The sequence below is a fragment of the Larus michahellis genome, chromosome 4 (assembly GCF_964199755.1).
Source record: "Larus michahellis chromosome 4, bLarMic1.1, whole genome shotgun sequence".
Lineage (NCBI taxonomy): Eukaryota > Metazoa > Chordata > Aves > Charadriiformes > Laridae > Larus > Larus michahellis.
Window position 1 is genome coordinate 35,366,221 of NC_133899.1, and position 26,671 is coordinate 35,392,891.

Below are 26,671 nucleotides of genomic sequence, written 5' to 3' on the forward strand. Positions count from 1 at the left end.
TTTCAAAAGAGCAAGGGATTGTATTTTCCTCACCCAAATGTCTGAATACCAGATTAAATCTTATGTTTCTTCCAGAGAGGCCAAGATTTTCCAGGGTTTTCACTGCTTGCACTGATTTATAGCATGGGCCAAAGTCCATTTGCTGGACAGGAGCAATCCCTGCTCAGTATGTTAGATATTACACAATTTCTGTCACTGATGTGTTGATTGCATCTTGTTGACATGTGAGAAAGTAGTTAATGCTTTTACTTGAGTGTCTTCTAGGAATTGTGTTAGCCCATGTGCATGAGGTTCAGCTATGAACTGCAAAGACAACGCTGCTGGATGAAAACATTGGTATGACCCTCTGCTCAGGGTAACATCCATCACACTTTTGTTCCTTCACTAGTAGACCTTGGGGAGAAGAGTCCAGTGGAACTGAGCAACTGATGTAAGTGACAGCCTAGATCAGGTATAGAAGAGGACTTCAGTGTACAGCCTAACAGCATTTGAACAATCAGTCCCAGGGATTTTCTCATAGGAAATTATTTCAGAGTGGCTCCTCCTGATAGATTGTCCTGGATTAATTTCCCGCACAGATTCTCAGGTAAGACTGCAAGACAAATGATACCAGAAGTTGCTATCTCATCAGGGGTTAATCAGGAAGATTTACATTTAAATTCATACTCTACCTTAATCCAAAGTAGCTTCTCTGTATAGGTGAGCCTTCATACCTTGCAAGACTCTTGAATTTCCTTTACTAGTTTCTTCCCCCCAACCCCCCCAAAAAAAAAGGCATTAGTAAGCATAGTTATTTCTTCACCCCCATCCAAAGGAACTGGTAATAGTCACTAGAGAGGGCAATTTCTGTTTTTAATTCAGATTACACAGTACTCAAGGTTTTGATTACACTAAGTGTTAAATTAACTAGCACTAGAAGTTAGTGGCAGCATTGTAATGAACTATTACTCCATCATTTACAGTCAGGTAGCAACCATATGGCATTTCTATGTGTATGCAGGTCCTGCACCGACGTGGAAATTGGTCTGACCCATGTGACCTATGTTAGCTGGGGAAATTCTATACTGAAGCCAATTGCCACACTTTCCAGATGCCAAAGGCAAACCTGCTCTAATCCTATAATCCCATTTCATAATATAGACTTCCACGTAGTTTGGAGCACAAAACCAGAATGTATCTTGCTCAGTTAAAATATTTAGCTTGGTCTTCATTCTGGTGGCTTCACTGCATTCCAGCTGCAGGAGACAGGAATTTGAAGATGGTTTATTTGAGCCAAATTTTGCAGTCTTTAATTGAGCAAAATATTCAGAGAGCAATATAGTTCAATGTCTTCTGTCCTTGCCAGTGAATTTGAAGTGCAGTGATAGGCAGACCTCTTCCTCTATGTCATTTTAACCTGGGGAATTATAAAAAGCTCTTGCTGTGTAGCTGTATTTTCATAAATTGCTGTCCCGGATCTCCAAAACATGTATTCTTCCATGGGAATTAAATGAGAGATCCTCTATATGCAAGTGAAGGTTTAAGGTTTGGCTCACTGATCTTGTTTTGAAACACTACTGAGAGCCTGTGGATTTCAAGGAAACACTTGAGGACAGGAGCACACGCTCATAGATTTCTCCCACCTGCCCTCCCACTCCTTGACAAATACCTAAATCTGTCATACTCAGTAAGTTTTACTCCTCATCTGTAAATGCTTTTAGGCAGCAAAACACGGATGGCTTTTACCAAACCCTGAAGATTGGCATTGAGTTTTTGGGCTCATTTAATGATCCTTTAAAAAAATATACAGAGAAAAGAAAACATTCATTAAACCATCTGCATTAATCACTGTTGATAGTTCAGGGAAGAACTGAGACTAATAGAGGCTAAAATGTTCCATAAAAAATTCTTTATTTACAAAAATAAGCAGAGCAAACATTGCGATGATGCTTCTGAGAAGCCATTGTTTTGAGAATACAATTCCTGTGAATTTCAATGAATTTAAAATCTGGTTTACAGTTATTTTGGGCATGTTTAAATCCACCGCCTCTACCCCCTTTAGTCTATTATCTTCTGACAGCTTAAGCAACAAGGTGACTATATTTTGGAATCACTGTTTTATTGATATAAAAAGAATATCCTCTTACAGTACTCTAGCTTGTCCCTTACCACTGATGATCTCAAAGCATTTTACAAACCATATTGTATTTATAGGAAGTGCTTTGCTTCCTACTGCCAAATATCCACTTCTGAGGCAAATACAGCAACATGTGGCAATGAATTTTAGCGGTCTGTTCTGAGGCGCGAGGGGAATTTCTTTTGGTAGGAAGGGCAGAATTTCTTATGCAACTGAATTTGAGGATACAGGAGAGGCAGTGGTGTCACATCCAGCCTCTTTCTATGACATGCAATGTAGAATCTCGTCAGTAATATGCCATTGGATCTGTAGATGAAGTTAGCTATGCTCAGTATTCAATACAGAAGATGGAAAGTGTCAGGTGTTGTGTTTTTGCTCATGTAAGCCTTCTTAATTAAAACATGAACTCTTCCTTTACTTTGGCTAAAGGTGTAGGCACAGGGTATAACATTTAACAAGGTTAAACATCGTCCTTCATCCAGTTTCTGCTCATCAGCAGGACCACAGGAACAGCACATGCACACTATCTCAATTGCTGGTTGAAATGTTTTAAATAAAATCACCTACATCAGGACATTTAAACCAGTAGTGAATAAACTATTAAGCATGTACAACACATCAAAGTGATAAGGAGAGAGCGTTCCTTAGGATTCAGGTAGCATTGTGCTGACGCAACACTGCATTGGACTCACTAGTCCACCTGGAAGGTTTGGATGTTGAACCCATCATGTATAACAAGATGAGATGTGGTGTGATGAGATTTACAGAAAACTGGTGTTCCTCCGCATGATGGGCAGGGAGGCTCTTTGCTGGAATAGCCTCGCTGGTGTAGAACAGAGCTCCATGACTAATTGCGAGGTCTTAGTTTCTGTGAATGGGAGGGCTGAGAATTCTCAGGAGGCAATTTTTTTGTATTCAGAAAGAGTACACACGCTAAGCATGGTTTCTGGTTCAATTTGTATTGATTATGTAACAGCAGGTTGTACCATCTGTTTGGCAGTGGTATATCATCCTGCTTGCTTCCATCATATATTTCTCTTGCTAAACTTACCCTTGGGTTTCAGTTTAGATTTGGGGTAATGGGTGTTCCAAGAGAAAAATGAGCCGCGATCTTCTCCTGGTCTTGCTTATATTTTCCTTAAGTGTCTTCTTTCTATGTGATGGGTGGACAGCAGCTTTTTTAACAGATGTTTTTCACAGGCTATTGCATAATTATTTTTCAAGTGGCTTCTAAAAGCAGATGTTTCCATGTCTTTGTTCTTTCCCCTCCTGACACTTTAACACAAACAGCAGATTCCACTGCTGCTGTCCTTTAGATCTAGTGAAGAAAATACCATAGTAGTGATGTTGGGTTTTTTCAGCCTATTTGGCAATGATAAATATGTACAGGCACAATTCTTCTCCCTTTCTTCCTTATCACTAGCATTGCTTACAGATATTATCTCAGGCTTTCTCTTTTCGAAATGCTGTCTTCCTCCATGAACTTTGTCTGCGGTTTAGTATTTGATCTTTACTTTCTTCCAAGACTTGGTTTCTGGTAGCATCATGAGTGAGTTACTGTGAATCTTCTACTCCCTGGAACTTCAACGTATAATTGTTTACCTCATGCCAGGGTAGATCACAACTGTCACTTGTGGCATCACCATCACTGTGAAGACCCTTTGGTATGACTTGTGATGTGTTTTGGTCAAATAGCCCCATTTTCGTTTCCTCTCTTATACATAGATATTCAACAACTGGACTTTCCCATTGTTTACAGAAATAGCCCTGCTTTCTTGCAAACCATTTTGTAACATCCTAATTTGACTACTTGTTCCTCAAAGACCAAGGGAATGCAACTAAGAATGAAATAAAGGGCAGGCCCAGACAAGTTTCATCCAGCCATAATTTATCATTACAAAAGATGAACTTCAGCTGTTAGTCTAAAATGATGATAAATGCCTGGATCAAGAAAACAAAAGCTTTCTAGTAAATCTACTCCGTGTCTTAATTTAAACCTCATAGCTTTTATCTCCAGCATGTGGAACATCATCTGATGATATAGCACTACAGCTACATGACAGACTTTGTCCTGTTCTGATTCTGGGTCATTTACTAATTGGTGTGCATGTAGTAAGAAGGGTTCTGCTTTCCGCATCTTCATCTTCCTTTTTACTAGATTTTGAGGAAAGCAAAACACTTTTGAAAGATGTAAGATAATTTAAATTTCATGAGAGCTTTACCTGGAGCAGCGAATCACAGAATGGCTGAGGTTAAAAGGGACCTCTAGACATCATGTAGCCCAAGCTCCTTGCTCAAAGCAGGGTCAAGTACGGGAGGTTGTGTGGGGCAGTGTCCAGTTGTGTTTTGAATATCTGCAATAGTGGAGACTCCTAATCCTCTCTAGACAACCTGTTCCAGTGCTCTACCCCTGTCACAGTAAGAAGCTTTTTTCTTATCTTTAAATGGATTGTCAGTATTTCAGTTTGTGCCTGTTGCTGCTTGCGCTTTCACTGGACACCAAGAAGGAGAGACTGTCTCTTCTTTGCAACCTCCCAGCAGGTATTTATATACATGGGTAAAATTCCCCCAGCCTTCTGCTACATGGACTAAATAATCCCAGCTGCTCAGTCTTGGTGATTATCTTGGTGTTTTAGTTTTCTGGCAAACTGTAGCAATCACTTTTCCTCCAATGAAAACAATTTTTTATCAGTTTTATTATGACACAAAAGTTCGGTGAAAAATGAATTTGCATTTGACTTTTCATGTTTTGCTTTTCCCTGAACTATTTCTCCTGTATCTGATTATTTTTCCTGATGTGTAATAAGTCCCGATGACCACAAAAGGGTTGGACATGACAGAAACATGTAACAGGTGAAGATATTTTTTGTTTCAATTTTTCTGTTCTCCAGGTATCCGTTGAATTATCTAGTCATCTGTGTACTCGTTAAGATGTCTTATTTGATCTTGTCTTCCTCATCTCTTTTTCAGGCTTCAATTTCTTTTTAAAGCGCTGCTAGGCATTCTTAAGCCAAAAAAAGACATGTTTATTTCAGCAAGTAAAGTTATAAAGGTAGTCCTGCAAAGGGAACCCAGTGGTCAGTCTGGTATAACCATGGGAAACTTTCTTGCAGATTACAGAAAATGAAAGGAGAAAGTTTGGTAACTGTACTTTTAATATTTGTCGTTGTAATATTTGTTAACAATGTGAAACAGTCTAACCATAATTCCAACTACAAAAAAAAAAAGAAGTTAGTGGCTGCTTCACTGTAGTATTTCCTTCTTTTCCAAAGCATAATCCAACTTTTTCTTGAATTAATGTACACAAGTCACTTTAACTGCTGGCTGCATAACTTCTGGCAGCTTGTTTGATATTCCAACCAATCTTTGTATAAAGAACTGTCTGAATTGTTTATAGGTTTGTCCTCCTGCCCAGAGTTTATTCCATGATCTCTTATTTTGAAAACAACTGTACTTAGAGGGATGCTGTTAAAAAGTTTGGACCTTGCATTGAAAGTTTGTGGTTAGTGGGCAGAAGATTCACAGAACTTAGAATCATTAGACATGTGTTTATCAACAGTTTAAAAAAAAAATATAGCAAATGAGGCAGTTCCCATTCAGTATTCTTACTATACAGTATGACAATAATTTATGTTTTCACAACAAACTGTGGTTTTGTTTCTTAAAATTCTTGGGAATGTAAAGTCACTAAGAAATAAGAAGTGACCTGTCAAATTACTCTCTCCACATTGAATGTTGAGTGAAAAAGGACCTAATGGAGTACACAATGAGGATCAGAATGACTATGACTATCTCTACTTATTCTTTTTCCAGTTTCAATTTATGGGTTGTGTTAACAAGGTAAGTAGGAATTTTTGGACTCAAAATTTTTGGACAGTTATGTAATTTAGTACTAATCTGGTGTCAAGGCTGTATACAAGTGTCTAAGCAACATTTTCATGTCTTCAAGAATATACTTAGATGAACCTTGGCGTTGCATTTTCTTATCTTGGTGGGGAAAGGCAGTAGTGGAAGGAACTGCCATTTTTGAATCTGATCTGGCTCTGCAGCACTATGCAGAAAAAAACCCTGAACTATCTTTGAAGCATTTTATTCCCCATCTGAAAGCATTGATGCTTATGACATTGTTTTCTGACTGGGATAACTAGCTCTGCAGAATAATAGGTTTAATTGGTTTAGACGTAGCATTTCACTGATGCATCTACTCTGCTTAAAGAATTCAGCTGCTATTTCTGCCTGGTGCTATACTGTTTGGAAAGTGAAGATGTGAACTCATCCCTTTTTAGTCATCAGAGAATCCAAACAGGACATTTATTCCTCGTAGCCATAAGACCAAATCTGTATGTCTTTGTTCCTAAGCAATAACACATGTTGCTAAAAACAAGCAGTCAATTCCACCAATTATTTAAAAAAAGGAGAAAAGGTTTTATTGAAGGGGCAATTAACGTTGCAAAGTAAAACACTGAAAGAACTCAGGAAATTGCAAAATGAGCCTTCATGCTCCCCTGTGTACTTTCATTAAGGTACAGATTTTAACTGCATGGTATTTAACTAAGTTAATTGTTTCATATTGCCTGGAATTTATGTACCACCTTTAGAGATATTTTAAAAAAACAGTCTCAGAATAATTAGTAATTGATAGCTCATTGAAGATAGGGAACAAGGTAGTGACTACCTTTAGAAAGGAGGAAAAAGAACAGTTAGAAAGAAAAGACTGATCAATATAAATAAATTTCCCCACAAAATTCTGGGACAAATGACAAACAACCTGATTTTAAACAGGTAGGTAAAGAGTTGAATATTCAACACCCAACATATCAGTAACAGTCAGAAACAAATTGTGTCAGTTGTTGAACCGTGTCAAGCCAATCCACAACAGAGCAGCAGGCTCTGGATACAGAAGAATTAGCAAGTCTGTCCTGATTTTAGTAAGATCTTTGACATTGCTTTATATGACATTCCAATAATAAATCAAGGCAAAAGTTCTCAATTAAACTAGTGTAGAGTGGGTGCAAATGGACTTACTAACTTGTGTCTAAATAGTACTTTTTAGTCGTTCTTTGATGTGTTGAATGAGTATCTGTTGAGGCATCCCAGTATTCAGGATTTTCAGTAGTGTCCTTCATGACGGTGTTGAACAGGCTTATAAAATTTGCAGTTGACAGTAACTCTATATACTAAAGAAAATAATTAGAATTCAAAATCATATTTAGAAATAAAGTTCAAGGGCTGTTGACAGACAAGTGCAAGTTATTGTACTTAGACAGGAATAAGCTGTGTAAATGGAGGGTAGACAACAGAAATAAGAACATTGTAGAAAAAGCACTAAGGTTACAGTGTATGTCAAGCTGAATGTTAGTCAACAAGACGGTTTAAAAGGAGAGATTTGATGTGTTTGGTTTGATCAGCCTAAAAAAGAGAGGATGTGGTAGAAGAACTAATAGCATAAGCTGTAGCAAGAACGGTTCTGATTAGAAGTAAGGAAAACAGTGCTAATGGCAGGGGAGGTGAAATGCTGGAAGAGATTGCCTAATGATAGCTTGGAGCATCCATCAACAGATGAGACAAACATCTGTTAGGAAAGACATGGTTATAACCGAGCCTGCCGTAGTGTGGGAGGAGGGAAAATGGGTAACCTCTGGAGTGAATCTGTGTTTCTGTTTATGACATTTTCCTGCAGAATTTTTATTAAAAACAAGAGTTGCAAGTGGAGCACTGGTGGTTCCTGCCTTCTGCACACAAAGTAGTTTTACTGCAGTGCCTGTAATCTTCAAGGAGTAGAAACACTGTGGCAGTGACAGCTGTTCATTGTATTTAGCAGGTAGGTTTTTTACTTCATTCACTCACTTATCATTCATACCTTACAGTGCAGGTTTGGCCTAAAGTCCATCAGCAGGCAGAATGGTTTAATAGATGGGACACTGGGTATAGTCAGGCAACCAAAGTCTTCCTTGCTTTGCCACTGACTGTTTTTGTAACCCAACTTAAATCCCTTGGGCTCCTTTTGGATTCTTTCCCATGTTTTGTTTGCCTATTTTTTTTTTTTCCCCCCTGTGTGATTCAAGGTCTTGCTTGATGCAAGCTCTGGTAAAAAGGGATTATGACACTGTGGGTGTTTGTATAGCACCTGGTATTACAGTGCTTGAGCTTAATTGAATCTTCAGTGTGCTACTGTAACACAAGTAATGAGCCACAATAACAGACACTGAAGACCACAAGTCTTCCTGTTGACTCCAGTGGAAGTAATTGAATCAGGCCTTGAATGAATGAAGAAGGGATCTTAAAAGGATATTCTTGGTCAGTAGTCTCTCCAAATGTCTTCACATCCTTGTGCCATTTTATTCTCCCGTTCTCATTTGCTTGTGTGAGCTGTCATCTTACTCTGATTTGATGTGTCCCTGCTGTAACGTTTTGAAATACAGAATGCATGAAATATGCTTTCATATGAGCATGCATTCTAGTTTTGCTCAGACATGTCTGTGGTCAAAATCTGATATTCTCCGTCCACTCATAGAGTTCAGAGGCCACTCTATTAGATTATCTGGGAAAGTATATTTACCTAGAGAACTGGCTTGTATATGAAATATATAGAGAATGGAACATTAAAAAAATTATGTGTAACTCATACACAAATGCTGATCTAAGAACAGAAGTCATAGCATGTCACATCTGAGAATCTTTTTTCTTTTACTGTCATTTAAAAACAGTATTTCTTTAAGTTTTACATAATGTTTTTTCATTGGGGAAAAAAAAAATCAGAGTCTAGCTAATGGTGAGACAGCTTAAAAATAATTGTAACTAGGAACTGGGCCATGATTAAAATTGTTCAGCTGTTCGTTTTATTGTTTGTTCCCAAAACCTTAAATGCACTCTCTGAGAACAATAACAACAGTTAGCATGTAACTCCGTATGGGCCAATTCATGCAGTCCTCTCTCAGTCCTTTCTTACTGCAGAAAAACTCCTGTTTAGGGGGCTTTGTAAGGAATTCAGGGTTGGAACTACACATTTTAACTATTTTGTAATAATAACATGGAAGCTACCATGGAGAGAGAAGAAAATGGCAGAAAGAAAGGAGAAACAAAATGAAGTCTACCTTACTAGCATATTTGGATTCGCGGAAGCGTATAGAACGCAACAGGCTGTGATGTCCCCTTCGGATAATAGCGATATCTCGTTTAACCTCAGTGGGATATTTACTATTGGTTTGCTACAAGATGGATGAAACTTCGCAATGAGGGTTATAGTGATAGGAAGTACAAAGACAGACAAAACACACAGGAAAAAGATGATGGCCACTTGCTACAGTAAAACATAAACTGATTTTAGAAGTAAGACATCATATTTGCTGTTGGTTGACCCTAGCTGATGCATGGAAGGTGTCAGCTTCTTGAGGCAGTGGCTGGTTGACCTTCATGGTTGCTCCAACTTCCAGATTGGTTTGACCTCTTTGGACCTACGTCTTCCAAAATCTCGATCTGTTTCCATGTGCAGAACAAATGTCTAAGACTAGTGGTGAAGTGCAAGGAATTGGAACCTGCTGTGGCTGAGTTCAGAAGTGATGAGCTACATTTAGAGTGGGATTTTCAAAACTCCATTGCTTTTCAACAACTGCTGGAAGATAAAGTCTTGCAGGCACTTGTGAAAGTTGCACCCAAAAAGCCTATTTTATAGCTAGCTACAGTGCATACAAAGACTATATAGTTCACAATGCCTTTCCACTATAAAACCTCTTATCACATCCTTAATATTTTGATTTCACTGAATTTCAATTGAGTTACCAAGTGGGCATGGAATGCACAATTGGGTCCTTTTAGTACTTAATTTAGGAAGAGCTACTGTAAGCATAATTTGAACCTTTTCTCATGGGAGAAGTATTGAAACCTCATACGTGTTTTGGGATGAGTAAGGATGTGGTGTCACTCACAGTAGGAGCCTCATTTGGAGCCCACTGATGTCAGTGGAAACACTTCCCTTTGCCTCAGTGGGCTGTGGACCAGGAGTATGCAAGAGAAACTGAACTAAAGATTCCGCTGACTGTATTATATAGTATATTCAGTACAGTTTTACAAAAATAAACACGTTTACTTATCCAAAATACTTAACGTTTAATTTAAAAAACATAATATAAAAAGAATGGATTTTACTTTACTGATGTTTTAAGCTTTAATTTAATGTAGCATAGTGAAAAGGACACCAAATATTCTAGGTTTGTATCATTAGAACCAGATGGTCCATGAAAGACTTTTGGCTAAACTGGAGTTGGGAAAGCTTGTAAACTCTGATTAGTCTGAAAATGTGCTCAAAATTGCTATATCAGATCATATGCCCAGTTTTGTAATATGAAATTCTTTGGCTGTTTTCCTCACATCCTGGTAAGGTGTTATATGATTTAGGCAATTATAAGAAACTTTGCTGGATGCTACCGTCATTATTGTTCTGCTTTGGAATTGGAAAAACAACAAAATTGCCCTAATGCAGTGAAGTGGAGTATCCCGGAAAACATCACAGTGAAGAGCTAACGAGGAAAAGAATTGCTATTACTTATTATTGATTTAATTGTGTTTATATGATGGGTCAAATTTGTTTGTCTCAAAAAAATTAAAACATCCCACCAACCCAAAAATCCCCCAACCCAAAACCTCATGACCTTCGTCCTGGAAGAATGACACATCTTTTCTCTGATATTCAGACATCCCTAGCTGGCAGTGACCAGACAGAATATTAACTGATTAACTCCAGAATACAATATTAAAGTAATAATGACCATCAAGAATGGTACATGCAACTTAACTCTTAAAATTTACTTCAATACTAAGACTGCCACTGCAGTCCATCTGCATCCTGGAAGATATCTCGCCTGTAGCCAGCTACTACTTAGACTATTTACTTGTGTAGTCTGAAGAGTGGAAGGAGGCAGTGGTTTCAATGAGGTAGATAGGTAGGAATTGATGCAAATTGCTCAAGAGATATAGAGGTAAGCTGAAATGTGTTTTCTGTTGCTACTAAGGAGTGTGAGAAAAACAGCTGCACATAATACTTTGATAGGGCTCAGCTGTATTTAAGATCAGAGATAACTTTTATGGCCTTCTTTCCTGACTTATATAACAGACTGCCAATTGCAACCAGTAATCTGCAATTCAATTAGAGCATATCAAGTGTCTTTGATTGCTACTCTTAATGGTCTTGATGACATTATACAATAGTCTCATACCTTGGGCATTAGGAATGGATTTTCTAAACTTTTTTTTCCTGTGACTTCTTACTAATCCTCTCAGGTGAGAACTTCTTGCCTCTGCTGTATTAGTGGTTTCATTGTTCCTAACTAAGCTGTTTCCGTCCAGGAGGCAAGCAGGATCAGGTTCTCTGTGCAGGTATTTCTTAATTTCACTACTGAAACATGGTCTTGCTCTGAGTTTTGCAAATACAAATCAAGCTGATTTCAGTGGGGCTACTCACTGAATAATGGCTGGAATGGAAAGTCCTTCCAGGAAGTTAAACTGCCTTTTAAAGAAAACCACATTTAAAAACATGGTAATAAGAGGGCTACAGTAGGTAGCACAAGTGCTCAATTCAGCAGCATTGTGCCTCTGAACAAGTCAAGGTTCAGTTATAACTTCTGTATGACATTTAGTTTCTTTCTAACTGTGTACCGAAACCCCTGGTAGCTCTGCTAGCCTGATTCCGCCCCTCCTCCCCCCCCCCGCCCAGTAGGTGTATATATAGGTATGTGTGTAAACAGTTATTTCAATGCATCTGTCTGCTAGGGGTTGTGAATTTATATCATTGATTTGCACAACAAAGTCAGGTGGTTACATGTAGCCCTGCAAATATTGACAAGGTGATATGTCCTTTGGTCTTCTGTAGTTTCAGAGGAGGGTGCTGGCTTAGGATTTTCTTTGCTTTTAATCTTTCTGGGCTCAGGACCTTTCTTTTCCTTTGAACATTAAGGTCTAGTGAATCAGGCTCCTAAGACTTCATCCATGGCAATTGACAATTTTTGTATGTTAAGGAGTTTAAATGAAAAGCTTTATTGCCTCTACATGCTCAACCAGACCCTTCCAGAACTAAAGATAATGAAAAAATAAATAATTAAATGATCATTGTAAAGTCATGACTTCCACAATTCTCTTTACAAATCCATATATTGTATTGGCTTTGCCTTATTAGGCATTAGAATTTATTTGGAGGATCCTTGTATCTTAGCAGAGCTTTTGAGAAACAGACTGTGTTTCAAGTTTGTAAGGGAACTTGAAGCAAGAAAAACTTAACTTAATGGGACTTTGGGTGACATTTCTCAACAATGTCCATGTCATAAAACTCAAGACATTCATTTGTATAATTTGACCTTAGGGTACAGGGAGAAGTGGGGGATAGGCAGTGGAAAATATACTGGAGGAGTAGTAGCAATTTGGATCAGAGAGACTATGGCAGAAGCTTGTGAATTTGCAAAAAGCCATGTGTCTTTTTAAAAAAAAAAAAAAAAGGTGGAAAGAATCCTGACTTGAATGGCTACAAACCATTTCTTAATATGTGATCCACAAACTGTCCTTTAAGAAAACACCAACTCTTCAAGCCTTATGTTGTAAAATTACTCTGGAAATCAGAACTCAGACAAACTTTAGAACTAGCAATAAGTTTATATTAAAAGATATCTGATTGTTGGTCCACCAGCTGAATGATGTATCCAGAGAAGTCCTGGAGAGAAGCCCATTAGAGCTAATGTGTGTCTCTGCCTTGTGCCCCAAGTAGTTGATGCCATTGGTGCCAGAACAGGGATCTACTGGTGATCCTGAGAGTAATCTCCTCCCTGGCTGGTGCTTTTACTGTAGAGAGGAATGAGGTAAATTCCAGTCAAATGATATCTTCTCCCAATATATCAGCTCAGTGTTGCATGGTTACAACGTAAACCCAGCCTTTGCTCAGCCCACTCCAAGGTACCTCTGTGAGCCTAAAGTGTGCTCCCCCTGCCCGTGTCCTGTGAAGCAGCCCATGTGTGCACAGCAGTTGTTGGAAGCATGTCAGGTAGTGACTTGTACAAGGTAGCTCAGATGCTGCAGAATGCCAAACGCCCACAAGTCTTCTTGATAACAACCTCAGGCAAACACAAATGACCACGTACACTGTGCTGAGCTGTGTAATTACTTGTATTTGTTTTAATGGAGATGCCAGAACATGCAGCATGTGGCTGCATATTCAGAGTACTTCTGCTGTAAATGTGGAAGACATTTTTGAAAATACCTTAAAAGATGTCTTGTAAAGTAGGCAGAGATCATTTTCCTTCTTTCCCATTCACTTTATGGCTCCCCCATGAAATGTGAAGAGAATTAGAATTGTTGGTCTGGCAAATTTGACAATTTTAAGAAGAAACAGTTCTTGCAAGAGAAGAGCAAATAACATAATGATTTAGGTATGGCCCGTTTTGCAAATTTACATTTTGCACTTAGGTCAGGAAATACTTAAAAGCTGGTATTACACAAACCTGTGCTTTTGTCCTAGAACTAGCAGATAAAACATGTGGTAAATACTGAAAAACCAATCAAAAGAAGCTGTTCTGAGACTATAGGTTGGAGTCTAGGAAGTAAGGAAAGCAGAGAAGGAAGGACAGACTTTCTTTATAATGTTTGTTTTAAATTTTCCTTGCACGTTAACTCACAGTGAGATTCTGTAGCTCTGTATATGAAGGAACAGTTTATCATAATTTCAAATTAAATTAGAGAAATATCCATTAGTCCCCCAAGATGTTTGAATCCATTTAATACCAAGAGGTGAAAAAGCCACGCAAATCCATGGTAGTGTTTTAGACAGGTTGACCTAGTTAAAGGCTGGCTGATATGTACTTGAGGCCCCACATGAAGTAGTAAATCACAGAATCATGGAATCTTCATGGTTGGAAAGGACTTGCAGCATTCCTGGAATGGGCAGCCATGCGAACCCTCACAGCCAAAAGATAAGTGCAATTTATTTGAAAGTTAAAACCCAGCATGACCATACTAGCCAGGAATTGCCAGGATATTGTGCAGCAGAAATTCTTTCTCTACTTTGTATTAGGTGACAAGGTGACACCATGCAGCGAGCACTAATTCAGGTGTTGACTCTGTGTCTTGGGGAAGCTGTTGGAGAAACGCACAAAGAGGAGTTTTTGCTCTAGTGCATTCATTTGGCATTGGGAGGCTCAGTTCACATATTCAAGTCATAATTTCTAAGGGCAGAAGGGACCACAGAGAGTGCTCCCTGGCCCTGGCGTAGCACAAAATTTTGAAGAATCATTACTGCTCCTGACATCTGTTATTTGATCCTGTAATAGTTCCTATTCCAATGCATATCCACAGACAGGATGGTTTTAACATGCATCGAGTCAGCCAGCCAGCCAAATATTTTGAGGCACATAATATAATTATTGATATGAAAATCAAAACAAGGTACCATATAAAGGCAGCCACTGTCAAATCATTATGGATGAGACCATCAGTCTTGTTGCTGTAACAAACCCTGTATTCATTATTGTACCTCAGGGCATTTTTTTCTTTGGCAGAATTGGCTGTTCTCTTAATGAATATTGCAAATCATAACCCAAATTATATGCCTTAAGCTGTCTTAATTTTTGATTTGCAATGAAGAGCTCAGGAGTTTGATTTGTGTCATGGCAAAGCATTCCCCGATGGAGGAAAGGGAGGGAGACATGCCATGAAGGGACTGCAGAATTCTGTCTGAACAAGCAGCAATTCAGACCTCTGGTGCAGAGTGATCTCCATGCTGTGTTTGGAGTTCACCTTGGGCTCTCTGCCTCACAGTAGGTAGTGCTGGCTTTGACAGTGTTTTGATAAAGACCCAAAGCCTTTCGCCAAAGAGATTTAAGCTTTACTGCTAGTGCTGTACGTCAGCCCTGTTAGTATTGTAAATGGAAGGTTTGGGGAGGAAGAAGTGAGAACATATTGAAGTTTTGCTCCCAAGCTGATAAAAAATTGGACCTTTTTTTACTTTCTATCTCATCTCCAGATAATAATATCTTTTCCCTTTTGAGAGTTCGTGGACTCACTTTTGATTAAAAACCAAAGCAAAAGAGAAGAAAAATCACAAGAGAACTGTCAAAACCAAATGTCTGTTAAAAGCTATTGAGAAACACTGTTTTTTTTCAGTTGAGATATTTCTAATTTTCAGTTAAATTATATGTTTTATGCATATTTGACTTTAAAAAAAAACACATGAAGTTTTATTGACTGCCACCAGTTCAATAAAAGTAGAGTTCCAACAGAACAGTTCTGAAGAGGAACTTTTAAAGACAAATTAATTATCTCAGAGTCCAATTTTGTCTGCACCATAATGTTCAGTAAACATGTAAGTCCAGCGGCAACTGGGAGTAGCATGTGGACACCTGTTAACATCTGTTTTCTATGTATCATTTACTGTCCAAGCATGACAACCTCATTGTCATATTGACCTTAAACAAAAGTCACTCATGAAATAAGAACAATGAGTCACAGTAATTGCTTGGATCAAGCAAAGGACCAAGAACTCTTGGAGCTGTTCACCTTCAGGGCATGCTTTATAGCCCAGCTTCTTGAACAGATATCTAGGGAGAATTGGAAAGGGTTGGCCTCTATGAGATGGGGAGATGTTGTGCAATGAGATGTTCTTGCTGGCTGGTTCTTTCATGTGGGTGGGGTTTTGTTGTTCTTATTTTTATTGTTATGGATTGTGAGATGGGAAATTGTTTTTCCATTAGAAAAGGCAAAACAACTGCTTTCAGTGTAGAATGACCTTTTAGATTATGTGCATGAACCACAAAGAAAAAGAACACAATGAAATACTCCATGGGCAAGCATAGTGAGCCTGACTCACCATTATGTTACTCCAGTTCTGCACCAGCTTCGTTCAACTGAGCCAAGATGGAGCTTTACCACCCATACTATCTGAGGGGAAGAGGTCTTATTCTGCCCCTCACCAGAATGCTGGCTTGCAGAGGATGAGCAGTACGGATTCACTGTTGAAAGAGAATTACTGTCCATGGGGATCCTTTTAATGGCTGTATTGGCTGAATGTCATGAAGAATCAAGACTGAGAAGAAAAGCTTGGCCCAGAGTACTGAGATGGAGAATGTATATCACATGATATGTGTATCACGTACATGACATGATGTATCTTGACATGACATGTTTCATAAAAAATGTTCAGAAAATTTAGACTAAACAAGAAGATCTGTGGAAGTTGCATTTCCTAGTTCACAATGACCTCCATAATATCAGAATAGGTGTCAGCACTTTGACTGTTTTACAGAAAATGCTTGCATCTATGTCAGTTCTAGGAAATAGGCCTTCTAATGGGTAGTGGCTGACATAACACATATGTCACACTTATCCTTGTTAGGATGTTTTGAGGCTTTCCTTTGAGTAGCTCCCTACCACAGAAATAAATCATCTCCTCATAGAGAGCAAATGAACAACAACATGTGAAAAGAGGATTTATGTCTGTGGCTGCTTTTCTAAATGCCTTAGGTGCCCTGGACTGTAGTTCGATAGTGCCTCCTAGAGGCACAGACCATAGGTACGAAGGCGGGAAGCTGCAGTATAGCTGGTGGTATGCAATGCCAATTGTGTATTTACCAGTGTGTTGGCTGATTTCCTCCGTAGCTGTTGTGACTTGTGAATATTTGATTCATTTAATGCAATGGAAATGCTCAGTACTTGGCCTCTGAACCACAGGAGACTGTTAATATGAGATAGTGCTTTATGGTTTCTGGCTTGCCTTTATTCCCCCATTGTGGATGCTACACTAATAGATACGCCTTCCAGGTGAAAAAGGAATCCTTGCTTTCCAGGAGATGGTGAATCTAGGTGAGAATTATGCAATTCTGTGAAGGTGAATCACAGGGGAGAATATTGATTGGCTGACTTGACTATATTGTAAACTCTTTTAATCTTCAGTCAAGATAAAGGCTTGCAAAACCCAGACTAATTTGTTTCTGATGAATGATTCCAGTAGGCTGTATTCCTGAAAGCAAAGCAAATTGTACACTGACTATGCAAGCCATGGCTATTCTTGCAGTCTTTAGATAGATGGTTCTTCCAAACCTTTTCACCTATATTGACAGTGAGTTGACTTCCAGTTGGCTAGTGGGTAGTGTAGAAACAAATGTTGCATATGGGCTTAATACAGGATAGAAAGGATGAATTTAGACATTCACCCTGTCACTTGTTTTGGCACTTAGCAACCAGAAGGTAAATTTCTGGCATTTGCATCATCCAGGCTTTTTTCTGTAAATTGCCTCATTCAGAGTGGAGGGGACTGATATTATGTGACCTGCTATAGCCCCAAGAAGTCCACTGTTTTGTATAGACCGTTAGGCGTTTCTGAGACGGGTTAAATCCAGTGTGCTGCAAGGTTTTCAAATACTTTTTGAGAACAACCCATTTCTGAAGAGAAAAGATTCCTTTTGGACACATCCCTTCTTTTACAGCTGCTTCCATCATTGCTTCCCATCTGTGGTCCTGTTGTCCATTTGCAGTCACTTTGTTTCCTTGTCCCTGTTCAATGGTGAATGAAGGACAGGACTACTAGGGAAGCAAATATTTAATGTGTCTTTCATCAATCTTTACTGTGAAAAGTGTTTTGTTCTTTCTGAACAGAAGCTAGTAATTCTGCATAATGCTGCAATTAACTTGGCCACCTTCTAAGTTCATTATGCTCTTGCTGCTCATGCTTCTCTGGTCCTTGCTTCCTATATGTCTTGGTTCCTTGCTCCTGCTGTGGGCTTTACTTCCTGTGACAGCTGCTGGGTCTTTTCCAGTTGTTCATTAGGGTCCTGGTATTACGGGAAGGTGTGTTTTTCTTGTCTATCCAGAATCAGAAGAGGCATCTGGACCTTTATCAGGCATTTAAGCAGACGTGCAAAGCAGAAGCGAAGTCAATGTAACTGGATAGCTGTGTGTGTAATGGGGATTCTTGTCAGTACAGGACTATCAGAACTTGATCTGTGATGGGTGGTAGTTGTAGTAATAATAAGGATAGACTACTGAGTAGCGGAGCAGAAAATACGCATTGAAGGGGATTGGCTTGTTGCCTTGCTTGCCATCCTTTTGGATTGGGGTGAGAAGTGTAGTGTAGTTAACACTACAAGTTGCTATTAAATGATCTTGAGGCATTATAGCTTGGGTTGGATAGGCTACTTTTAAAAAAAAAAAGCATTTTAATTTAAATAGAGGTGTGACCAGGAGTAGGAGACAGACTAGGTAGACAAAAGTACGGGAGCTCATGAACACAGTTCTGTGCCAAGAGGGTATCTGATTGCAAAGCTTTGATCCTGGTGGAAACTTTATATTTTTCAGGGAACCAGTTCAGTCTAGGTTCATATGAACATACAGAGCTGTTTTGTTTTTTTTTTCAATGAAGTCATCATTTATCACTGAGGCTGGAGGGAAGACTAGACTGACCTCTGCATTGGCTTAGAAAAAAGCCTTTCTGTTGATCTGCCTAACATCCAGTTCTTTGTGCAGGCAGACAGAGCTGTCTAGGAGATGGGAAATGAAATGGCAAGCAAGGCTATATATTGGGAAAAAATAGAGCCCAAATGCAGATTCTGTTTCATATATATGAGCAAAACCCAACCAATATCGGGAATGTGTAGTGCATAAAAGTTGGCTGTGTGTGAAACCAGATGGGTTTGTAGCAGAAACAGTTCTACTTCTGAGGATGTTGAAAATCTGCCCCGACTGGGTACAGCCTACTCCCGAGGGGTGTTCCTCAAGCTCTTCTAGGTCTTGGGGCAATCTCAGGATTGCCCTGGGGCAGCTTGTTGTCCAAGTTCATTTGGGGAAAAAACAACCAACTAAACAATCAAATGAACTTATTTTTCTAAAACTGAATGTGTTGAAATTTTCTTCTTGCAGGAAACGTTGTGATGCCATGTTTTGACTCCTGTTTAGAATGAAGACTTGTTTGGAAACGTGGGAATTTCCTCCCTGCAGAACACAATGTCCAAGTTTTTGTCAGCCGTTTCAGAACTGTGGCACTCTCTGGCAATGGAGACGTTATGCCAGCTCAACACCTCAGGGGTAAGAGAAAGACATCATCAGGTTACTCAAGCAGACAATCTCACAGCTCCTCCTGTAGGCTTGGTCTTCTTTGACAAATGATTGCATTTTTTAAATTTTGGGGTTTTTTTCCTTTCCTAAGGCAAGTTAATGAGCACGCAATGTTTAGCTTGTCGTGGTATCTCAAGTGGAAACAAGGTGGCTGAAATATCTACAAGTAGTTAGGCAAAGTCGGAATTATCCCCTAGTATTGTGTTGACCTCCTCTAAATTACTTCTAAGTGTTCAGCAATAGATTAACTAATGCGAGTCATTTATTCTATAATAGAAGTTTACTTATTCTATTGTCTTAAGAACAATGACTTGTGTCACTCCCCTTAAGTTCAGAGAAGGCTTAAGGTAGTTTTGTCATTACAAAATCTATTTTTTTTTGTTCTCTGAAATTGGATTTAGAATGGCATTTGAATGTGATTTTTCATATGCTGTAGTGTATCTGAGGTTGGGACTGGAAGGTATGAGCTAACACCTATGAGACACCTGTAGCAGCAGCTAAAGGACAGATGGAATATATTACTTTACTTGCTGTGAGACTGCAGGTGACATACTTACCCTTCCTAGTTCTCCAGCCATAGAATATACCATAATTTCTCCCAACTTCACAGCACTGATTTTGAAGAACTGCCCATTAAACCAGCTGCAGCCAACTGACTGACTCACCTTGTTTTTATTAGATCACTTTCAGCAATCCTTATGAACAAATTCCATTGTAAATATTCCATTTATGAAGTGTTGTCATATATAATTTCAGGTATTACCCTCAAAGACAGTGTAATCACTTTCTTCTTTCTATGTCTAATTGCAAATTTATCTGTAAAAAAATGTTACCGGCATCTGGTATCAGTGTCAGGTCTGCCCCGGATTCCACCATTGAGGCTGTTGGCATTTTTAAAAAGCTGCAGAGTTAAGAAGGAACAAAATAGTCTCAAATAAGATATTGCACATTGAGTTTATTTGTTGTTGTTGTCATGCACCTTTAGAAAGAATTATGGGGTCTATTCATCTGTCTCTGTGATTAAGTGATGAAGCGAGTCTGTGATCTGCTGGTACAGACTTGTTTTTGTTATCAGAATTTATGCAGGTAGAGCTCTGTGTTTCAAAGGTAAAACTTTGTGTTTCTGAGTAGTTTTTCTGTGAACTGGTACTTTCCCACAATAAAACAGCTGGCTGAGAGTACAGTTTTCCCTGACTTCCACAAGATCATCAGTATCCAGGAAGATTTTCCCTGGAAGTTTTTCAGCACTGCAGGGATGGAGAGGTCCCTTGGAAGCTCTTCCTGCTGATACATAAGTGAGCCTGCCGAGAGCTCTTTGCCATTTGTTTTTGTAACTCTCATAATCTGTAAACCACACTTGTGTGGTCAAAGTATAGCTGACACGGAAAGGAGTGTTTGTGAGCTTGTAACTGGACTAGTTGCAGTTTCACAGAAGAAAACCAGCTTTATCTCTCTAATCCTTCTGCTGGCAGGCAGGACATGAATAATGAAGGTGAGACACTGTACCTATTTATTGCTTAATTTTTTCCCATAAATTCTAACCTTGTGGTTAAAAAACCCAACAAAATCCAGTAATTCTCAAATGTAAACAACTAGAAAAATAATACTCCAGAGTGCAAGAGTTTATAAGTATCCAAACCCTAAATATGTTAACACAGCTGCATGTCATGTGACCCACCACAGTTCTGACACGAAAATATGTGAAATGTTTGAAATGTTCATAATATTGCAAATATCTGATGATCCCCTAATTGAACAAGAGCAATGCAACTGTTAAAAATCCAAATGGAATGAATGAAGAATTGTGCTGAAATTATATAAACAGCCCTTTTCCTTAGCTAATATTTAAAAGCTCCAGCTAAAGCCCTCCCACAGTAATGCTGTGCAAGCTAGAGATCTTACTATTCTTGCTGAATGTATTACTCTGCCTGTGAGTGATCCAGCTGTGTTTTAAGGCATTCTCATGATCTGTTTGGGTTTTTGGGGAGGTCAGTGTGCCACAGTTCAGTGAGAGGCAATGTCTTCAGATGGTGCTGAACAAGGTAGCATGAAACAAGAGATATTATGGCTGTGCCAGTGTGGTATAGTAACTAGTGTAATTGCTGTTGCTGGTCACCCTAATAGCTTGTCTGCCTTTACCCAGTCTTTACCCTTGTCTGTCTTTACCCAGTATATTCTGAATGTAGCTCAGTGATGGAAGCCGTTTGTGACTCCTGGGCAATGGCCAAAGTTCTGCGCGCTCCTGGTCTTGTATTGGCTTCTGTAAACTATGCCCTCAGCCATAGCTGGGTTCCTGCGGTAGGTAAAGGAGTGGTGAGAACACCAGCTGCACATGCACAGTTTGGAAACCAAAATTCATCCTCCGTCAAGAAGTTAACCAGTAAATCTTGAATGCCTAAAGTGAAGTGAAAGGCTCATTGAAAGTCACAAAACATAGCAGAAAACAACAATTGCTTAGAGAAGTATTAGTGGAATTTAGTCAGTCATAAATGTTATCTGCATGCCAGGTCTTCTTTCAAAGCCATTTTTTTTTTTTGTTTAGTTACTACTTAGTAATAAACCTAATAAGCTTCTGCAAATAGCTACTTGCCCCAGAGCAATAGATGCAGGCTTCAAGTATAATGATAACTACAGGAGATTATCAGTTAAGCCTGGACAAAAAAGAGAACAAAGGAAATTAAAATGTCTTCAGTAAACTTTGAAAAGTAATTTTAATTCCATGCAATTTGATAAGCAATGTTTCCATGTATTAGTAACTTCAAACAAAAAATAACAATACTTTCACTTTTTCTGTTTTTTTTTTTTTTCCCCCCATATATTTCTTTCTCATCTCTGCTACTAGAGTAAAAATGTAATTTCTTGGTTTAATCCAGTTCCCCATTCTTAAAAAGGCATTTTGTGAAAAACCTTTCCTAATTTGTAAAATTTCTATCTGTTGTACTTCCAACCTGTGATGCTGAAAGTAACCTGTCACCTCCTACTTATTTGTTACGTTCAAAGAAAACGTTGCCAAAATATATAGAACTGGCTTTAAACCTGTCCTTCTTTTGCTAAAATTTGCAAATATTTTAGAATTGAGACCCAAATCTCAATCAACCAAATATTTTTCAATTTTATTTTCATAGAATCATAGAATGGTTAGAGTTTGAAGGGACCTTAAAGATCATGTAGTTCCAACCCCCCTGCCGTGGGCAGGGACACCTCCCGCTAGACCAGGTTGCTCAAAGCCCCATCCAGCCTGGCCTTGAACACCTCCAGGGATGGGGTATCCACAACTTCCCCGGGCAACCTGTTCCAGGGCCTCTCCACCCTCACAGTAAAGATTTTCTTCCAAATATCGAATCTAAATCTCCCCTCTTTCAGTTTAAAACTGTTACCCCTTGTCCTATCACTCCACTCCCTGATAAAGAGTTCCTCCTCATCGTTCCTGTAGGCCCCCTTTAAGTACTGGAAGGCTGCTATAAGGTCTCCCTGGAGCCTTCTCTTCTCCATGCTGAACAACCCCAACTCTCTCAACCTGTCTTCAGAGGAGAGGTGCTCCATCCCTCTGATCATCTTTGTGGCCCTCCTCTGGACCTGTTCTAACAGGTCCCTGTACTTATATTGGAGGCCCCAGAGCTGGACAGAGTACTCCAGGTGGGTCTCACCAGAGTGGAGTCGAGGGGCAGAATCACCTCCCTTGACCTGCTGGCCACACTTCATTTGATGCAGCCCAGGATGCTTTTGGCTTTCTGGGCTGCAAGCGCACATTGTCAGCTCATGTTGAGCTTCTTATCAACCAACATCCCCAAGTCCTTCTTCTCAGGGCTGTTCTCAATCCATTCTCCACCCAGCCTATACTTGTGCTTGGGATTGCCCTGACTAGGTGCAGGACCTTGCATGTGGCCTTGTTGAACCTCATGAGGTTCACATGGGCCCACTTCTCAAGCCTGTCCAGGTCCCTCTGGATGGCATCCCTTCTCTCCAATATGTCGACCACAGCACAGAGCTTGGTGTCGTTGGCAAAATTCCTGAAGGTGCCCTCAATCCCACTAGCCATGTTGCCTACAAAGATGTTAAATAGTACCAGTCCTAGTACTGACCTGTGAGGAACACCGCTCGTCACTGCTTGCCACTTGGACATCGAGCCATTGACCGCATTCCTCAATAAGGAAGAAGAAAGATAGGAAAAGACAGACTCAAGTGTTTTGCTGATGATCAGTTTTCCTCTATGTCTTCTGAGACTCAGAATATACAAAGCATATTTTGGAATTAAAATTTCAACTAGCTCATGTATATACGCACATTGTGTATTTTTTCGATCAGTTACGATCAGTATTTTTTGGGGCAGGGACTACTTTGGTTCATCCAGTTATTCAGCAAGTGTGAGTGACTAGTATTACCTTACAATAGTGTTTGTATGTCACATTAGAAATCATTGCTTCTGATAAATATTTTTACAATATATTTTCCTACTGCTTTCACTGTCATTATGGCATCTCTATAGATGTGTAATTCTTGCCAAACAGAAGGGCCATTCCTTCACAAACCTTTATTGATTCAGGCATTTGAAACAACATTCTGGCTTGTCTTGCAGCCCCCTTGCGCAAATAGTGTCAAGATGCAGAAAAGGGCATAGGTGGTAGAAAGAAATGGGAATGACATGAAGGCTGCTGTACGCCAAGATTTTCTCCAGGACTTTTCTGTAAATCTTCTGAGCTGAGGTCCTGCACTCTGGAGATTTAAATCCTGCTGTCCTGTCTCTTAGGACAGGATATGAGCAATTAGCAGCAGTGAGGTCTACCACAATGTGTTGTCAGTTGTTCCTCTTTACACTTATTTGCTTCAGAAGAGCAGTCTGTGGGGCTGGTGCCCTCTCTGCTAGGGGATTGTGATAATTACTCAGCTTTAAAGATGTTCTTAGTCTTGATGGTGGCCGCTTAAGCACTGCCTGCAAAGTGAATCACTTTCAACGGAAGGGGTGAGAACCTACCTCGCAATCCTTCAGTACCTAGTCACACAAGCAGAGTCAGATCAGAGTTCAAACCCTGGGTCATTAACTCCTCATATGAGTATCTTAGCAATTACTCTTCAGATCATTCCAAAATGGAACCGGTCCCATAAGGCACACATACAAACTACTTCAGTAATACTTGAGAGTCAATGAGCAATAGAGTAAGAATGACTCTCCAACCTGATGTTAATGGTACTCGCTTTGGAAGCTGGGGCAAACCCTGTTGTAGTCAACACAGTGGGAAAGAAGCTTCCTCAGTATAACAAAGGAGAGAATTGTATATAAAAAGTCAGAGAGAACAATTCTTTTGCAACAATTTTGTAAATCTTGTCTTGCATTTCCTTGCCTATTATGTTTGCATTTGCCAAATGTTTGCATTTTCCAAAAATGTTTCTTCTTGAAACATATGGAATGTTTCATGTTAAATGAAGTACAGTGGGCTGGGTGGGGATGGTAGTGGTTTTGGTGTGAAAACCTGGAAAAATTGTTAATTCGGTTCAGTTTGAACCAGCATTCTTTTTCAGCTGTTTGGCTTGGCAGCTGAACTGAAAAACCAGTTATTTGAACAGCCCTAAGCTCTCCTTTGCAGTTGGACCCCTGTGTTTTACTAGGAAAATTGTAGCATAGTCCCTGGAGCTGTTCATCCATGACACAGAAGCATTAAATGGAAATCCCACTAAAATTTAGGGTTGTCTGAAGTTTTTGGAAATGAGGGAGCTCTAAAATGGGATTGATGGTATCCACAGTATGTGTACTACTGGGCTTACCAAAGACACGCTGTTGTTTTCGCAGATTCCCTCTGTCATTCGCTTGTCAAAAAGATACCTCTGATACACATCCTTCTGGGAAATGTTAGAAAGAGGAGAGCTCTTGACGTGTGTGTATTGTTAGCTGGGAACAGAGACATTCCTTTTTCTAACTTTTTCATTCCATGATGTAATGAGAATATTTTAAACCAGGACAAGCAGATTGCAAGTGCCAAGCTTTTTCCTAGATGCTGCTTATGATCAAACACACCCATCCATGCTTTTAAATACCTCATAATTAAACATGCAAAAATGGAGACTTAATTTGAACATGTAAATTAATCACGTGTTGTAACAATTGGAATTCATAACTGAACATCTATTAGCAGACAACACTGTTCCTCATTCTTTTGTTTGCATGTTTATAGTAATCACGCAATAGGATTTATGGTGCATGTCACCCTTTGAAAATTAATTCTGCATCAACTTAGGAGATGTGTTCCCATTTCTATTGTATAGCTTTGCTATATAAATGCAAATAATTGCAAATTAAGCCCCAGATGTCTAAAGAGCAGCAGGAGTGACCATTATTTGATGTATGATGCACGACATGTCATTTCTGTGTCACTCCTCTAGGGGTTAAATGAGTTTCATGTTTTGGACATCTTAGGAAAATAATAAACAATGTAGCTCATCCAAAAAACATCTGCTGATTTTTTTTTTTTTTGTTAAATAGAAGACAAAGATATTTAAAATGTGTTTTCAATTGCCTGCTAAGAAAATAAGTTTACATAAAATAAACCTCTTTTCATCCTGAAAATTTGTGAATTTACCTTCTGTGGCAATTTAGAAAGAGCCAAAATTTATCCACACTGTGTATTTAGCAAGTTAGGAACTCAGTTGCTGTGGTGGGCTACATTAAACATAGATGGATGAGAATGAGGTCAGTGGAGTGAACGCAAGCTGTACCCCTCAGAGCTACTCTGCATGCACATTACCTTAAAGATGTTTACCCGATGGATGTGTGTATTTGCCTATTTCAGTGCATGTGTATGATAGGCCATGAAGCTTTCCCTGACAAGCATTTGTGAAAGAAACAGCCCTTTCACATTTGCATTTCCGTCAAACACCATCAGCGCTTCTGTTCATAGGAGTGGAGTTTACTTGACTCTGCTGGGGTCAGAATTCACTGTAGGGCTTGGGCTCTTCATCATGCAGGCAGTAAAGTCTCCTCATTAACTTGGATCAGGCCTTGGCATTCCTCTCCATCAGCTATTGATTATTCAGTTGACAATATTGAGCTTTTTCACCCATACAGGAGAAGTTCTTCACAACTGAACCTCTTCTCTGGTTTTATTATATAAATCCAGCTTGATCCTCAGCATCGTGCTTCTTAATGTGCTACGCAGCTGTCTTGCGCTCTTGGCATCATGCCATCTTCATGTTACACCTCCCAGTAGGTCAGCCGCTTCCACTCTGTTGTTTTGTTAATCCCTTTTAAATAACCACTTTTTTATAGTGCTACTTACAGGAAATACCTCTCCAGTAATGCCTCTGAATCACTTACAGCCTAAAATGTTGCCATATGCATCTTAAACTTAAAGAATCCTATCCTGCCCTATTCTGCGTAGTAAAATCGTGTCTATAGACACTGCAGAATTGTGATGAAAATAAGGAGGAATTTTTTAAAGAAAAGCCTCTCACCTTCTTGCACATGGCATACTTAACTCTGATGGG

General features: G+C 39.3%; 1 long non-coding RNA gene across 1 annotated transcript in view; it reads left to right on the forward strand.

Moving 5' to 3' along the window:
- The window catches only part of LOC141741562 (uncharacterized), a 47,013-nt gene extending 38,647 nt beyond the window's left edge, over window positions 1-8,366 (forward strand). Inside the window, exon 3 of the long non-coding RNA XR_012586418.1 lies at window positions 7,797-8,366. This is a non-coding gene — a long non-coding RNA (uncharacterized LOC141741562). The remainder of the gene's footprint in view (window positions 1-7,796) is intronic.
- Window positions 8,367-26,671: the final 18,305 nt, after the last annotated feature.